This window comes from Cheilinus undulatus, linkage group 14, assembly GCF_018320785.1.
Source record: "Cheilinus undulatus linkage group 14, ASM1832078v1, whole genome shotgun sequence".
NCBI lineage: Eukaryota > Metazoa > Chordata > Actinopteri > Labriformes > Labridae > Cheilinus > Cheilinus undulatus.
This window is the reverse complement of record NC_054878.1, coordinates 37,696,684-37,701,764: the sequence shown is the minus strand read 5'-3', so window position 1 is coordinate 37,701,764 and position 5,081 is coordinate 37,696,684.

The window sequence follows — 5,081 nt, the reverse complement described above, 5'->3', positions numbered from 1 at the left end:
TGTCTGACTGAAGTTATGTTAACAAGCCCCCAACCTGAGGTGTGCGCAAGTGATGAGCAGAGCAGACTCCCCGGTGAGCGCTGAGGGGATCGCACACACCAAAGAAGAAGAAGAGGCAAGGTGTTGATATAAATTTACCCATCCGCTGTCAATTACACAAACACTTTGGCGGGTGTAAAAGTTCGCTTTCCTCCACAATGAGAACACTTAATATCAGCGCTACGCTGCCTGAACTTTTAAGTAGCAGCCATATCCCAAATTCTCCATATTCATGTTGCTTTAAATCACCAGGAAGCGCGTGCATCCCTCTTTAAACCCCCTCATTAACATCAGTCGTCCCGTCACAAGCAGACAGCATTATTCACCATCAATTAAGCGCACAGGAATCCAAAGCCATCCAATGCTGACACATCCTGGTGCACACAGAGGCCGCCATGCAAATGCACAAATATTTTGGCAATGCAAATTTGGAAATCAGTTAAAGACTAGACTACACAACTCCCCCCTTTTCCCCAAAAATTCACTGTTATTGTTGTTCTCATCTGCAGCACAAAGCTGTCTATACATTGATCTTTTCCCCAGCAATAGTTCAGTCCCTGCTGAATTAAACATAACCCATCAGAAGTGCTTGAAGTTTTTGTCCCTGCATCAAGGGCATTCAATCAGTGCAAAAAAAAGTGTAGAAAATGAAAAGGAAATGCAAAATACAAGTCACAAGCTATGTTTTGTGTGCTTAGAATAGGGGTTAGTGGATTTTTGATGATATGTGGATATTTCCAAACTCCTTTTAGCTGATACCAATACAAATTTCTTATTTTTATGCATATTTGTCACAGTTAAATGTTAAATCATGAACTAACCTTAATCGTTGGAAAGCTTAGTTCAGTTTCAGGAGCCACATCCAGGCCTGCTAAATCCAGAAATCCCTTTAATACAGGGGTGTCCAAACTATGGCCTGGGGGCTAAATGTGGCCCTTTGCTTATTTTCAATCGGCCCACAGCAAGTTCTAAGACATACATGAAAAATGGCCCACATTAGAACATGAAACTTGTGCTTTACTGTAGTATAGATTTTCTGTTTTCTTCGTGATAGATGAGTACAGTTTTGTGTTACTTTGGGGGCTCGTCCGGGAAGGTAACACAAAACTACACTAGTCTGGCAATTGGAAAACAGAAGAAATTAGTTTGCGAAGACAGCATGAATTTAGTGGATTAGCGTATGTTTTACTTTCAGCACTAGCCCAGGCTACTGTGATGATTCTGTAAACAAACATTTTGACACAACTCCCCTTTGTCAGACCCCTGAACCGGTCTGACAAAGTGAAGTAGGCTAAAAGATCTCAAAAAGCAACACAACATGCCGTGCACTAAAAAGAACAGATGAGATACAAAGTAATTGATATCTATCAGTCTTGAAAGGGTTACAAAGCTGTTTCTAAGGCTGGACTCCAGCGAACCATGGTTAGAGCCATTATTCACAAGCGGGGAAAACTAGGAACTGTGGTAAACCTTCCCAGGATCAGTCGTGAATTAAAAGAGCGCATTGACAACTCAAGCAGGAGGTCACAAAAGAAGCCAGAAGACCTTCAGTCCCCACTTAACTCAGCTGTGGTCAATGTTCATGATTCAACAATAAGAAAGAGACTGGACTAAAAACAGCATCCATGGGAGAGGTCCAAGGTCAAAACCACTGCTGACCCAAAGAGCACAAAGGCTCCTACCACTTCTGCCAAAAACATCTTGATGATCCCCAAGATTTTTAGGGAAATATTCTGTGGACTGATGAGACAAAAGATGAAGTTTTTGGAAGGCATGCCCCGTTATATCTATCATAAAACGAACACAGTATTTCATAAAAAGAGCATTATACCACCAGTCAAACACGGTGGTATGGTAAGCTATGAAATCTGCTCTCCCAGAAAATCCTGAAGGAGAGTGTTTGACCATCAGTTCATGACCTCAAACTCAGGCACACCTGGGTTATGAAGCTGGACAGTGATCAGCAAGCAAGTCCACCTCTGAATGACTTAAAAAGATAAAGGTTTTCCGATTGAGATACTGTGGCATGACCTTTAACAGACCCTTCATGCTGGAAAAACCTCCAATGTCTCTGAATTAAAACCAATCTGCAAAGAGGAGTGGGCCAAAATTCCTCCACAGCAATGTAAAGACTCATGGCCAGTTATTGCAGAAAGTGCTTGAAGTTGCACAAAAACACTCTTCTCTAGTGTAAAAACTAGTTTTAATTAGCTTTTACTGTTGATTTGTTACTTTAATTGTGTTTTTTTTTTTAACATTTTGTTTTAGTTAAGTTTTTATTAGTTTTAGTTGTTTCTGTGATATGGGATACCTGTCAGGGGTGAGACTGAAAAGGGCATTCCACTTTTCATTTTATTTATTCAATTTCGATGTTTGTATGCGGCTCAAGATTTAAAATTACCACTGTGGGAAGTCTTTGTCAATCCAATCATGTGATTTTCCTCTCCAGGCTTGGTTGTACTTGTCAATTAATATGCTGCTGTCAAAGACTAAAACTAAAGGGATTCTGTCTCTAATTTTATTTTATTTTGGTTAGTTTTGTGAGAACAGAAGTAAGTTTTCATTTTTAATGTAAAGCTTAGTTTTTATTTAGTTAGTATTCCATATTACTGAAAAACTCCTAAAACTAATGCTAAAACAAACAAAACAACAACAAACTAAACTAAAGCATTTTTCTAGGGCTGGGAAATAAATTGATTATATATCTGGTTTTTGGAAAATCAAGATTTTCTGTTAAACTTTACTGCTGTTATACCAAAGTAAAAGCTACTGTAAGAAGCTTTAATTTTATGTTACTTCTGGCGACACTGTAAACAAAATGATCCATTTTTCCTTACATATTGCTCATGTGTAACCACAGTGTTCTCAAACAAAGGAAAACATCCTACTCAGTTTTAATAATCATATTCATTCTGAATACTTTCAGTAGAAATTAAAATTAAAAGTAGTTTTGGTCTGCTTGCCAACATTTTTATCTGACACTGGTTCTGTAGCAGAGATGACAAGAAATCAAATACAGAAATAATCAATATTCCTCTGATGCTCTTGTTTACTTCATACATCACTGAGAGACTTTAGCATTACTTTGTCTGCTTCTCAAGCAGATAAAAACTTTCAGAGTCTGAATGTTCATGTAAATAAACCTCTATAGTTCACTTTTAAAGACAAGTTTACAGCTCACACTTTGACCTTTAAAAGAACATTCAGTTCAATTTTGTTAAAAAATAAACATAATAAAAACATTATTGTTGTTGCTGATAAAAATGTAGGAAACCCATTCAAGTATTTTTTCTTTTTCATTTGAAAACAACAACAAAAAAAAGTCACTTAAAATAGAAAATTGAGTTTGGTGTAAGAAAATCAGAGATTCAATTTTTTAAACCAAATCGCCCAGCCCTACATTTTTCTAAAAATAATCTAGACTAAAAACAACAGTAAAACAAATTAAAAGGAAACTAAATTAAAATCTAAAAATTCAAATGGAACAAAAAATATTAAAACCTGGCTTAAAACACACTTGAAATGATGATAAAAACAAACAATAATGGCTGGTTTCACTTAAAGGTCCAAAAGTCAATCATCCTTTATTCACATATTCTGCTGATATAAAAGCTCTAAATATCAGCAGAAATGTTCATAGCTGTCAGTAACAATAATGAACCTTATAAGCTGTAATCTGCAGATCCTGATACTTTGTATTACTATCACACATCCCTACATGCACTTTAAATGTGTCATAACAAGTGGAAACAGAAGTATTTGTATTTAAATTCCTTTTATTGGCTGAACATTGAAAATAATTTCTGCAAATATTTTCATTCCAGATATTAAAAGACACTATTCTCAGTCTGATTCACACTAAACAACGGAGTCATACATGAAGTCAGACTGTTTTATGACAAAGCTGCAACAGTTTAACATCAGAACTATTTAGTACTGTAAAAGAGAGATCTGAAATGTGTGAAGCTGTGGCAATGTTTGCTACTGCTGTGTCAAATTCAGAAAATCCTACTAAAAAGAAAGTTTTACAAAATGTCTAAGTGTAGAAATTTTAACAGCATTATTTTGATGAAACTTTATTCTTTTATTGCCTCAAATATTTTTTGTGGGTACCTTTAACAAACACATACTCCATTTGATTTTACAACACAAAAACTCACTAGTACCGAGTTTATTTCCGTTGACTGCAAGAAGAAAAAGAATAGCTCACTTCCAAAACAATTAAATGACCACTATAAAAGACATGCTGCATTCCTGTACAAACGCAGGGGGTTTCATCATAAGGCAAAGGAAGGCAATCGCCTGGGGCCTTGTGCTCCAAGGGGCCTCATGATATAGTCATTATAGGTGCGCATCAAATCTGAAGTTTACGTCTAACATTATTTTCAGTGATTAAGACGTGGCTCTGAATATAGAGAAGGGGCCAAGAGGGAATTAACTAACATCAAAATAGCTCCTTGGAGAGGACCGCTGGTTCCAACAGAAAGGTTCAAGTCCCTTTAGAGCCCAAAAACTCTTCATATCAAGCCAATTATAGTCAGATAGATTCCTATAGCCATGCTGAAACAATGAACTGGGGATTACCGTGTGGTAAAATGGTATATAATAAATAAAACACCAGGAAGTGTGGCAGAGGAATGAATTTCCCCCCCAATAATGAGCATGTGTGCAAGTTTGAGTGTGTTATGCTGGGTTATAAATATAGCAGGTGCTGCTAAGTATTAAAGCATTCATAATTCAGATTTGGTTATATCCTCTAGTTTTGTAGCTCTATAACTGAAAGGAGATGCTTCAAAATATTTTGTTATGATTGCTTTTTGCTGTGCAGGAAGAGCCTCACATTGATCTCTGGGATATTAAAAGGAATTTTTAACTGAGCAAAAATCACTGTATGGATACTGTTGCAATTTCTGTACTTTTTGAGGAAAACTACCTTTGGAAAATAATTTATGCCAAATGTAAGGCTTGGACTGTAAAGTTGAGATGAATGTTGGGAAAAGGGCTTAATTCAGGTGGAAAATAAAAAAGAGCAAACTCTGACA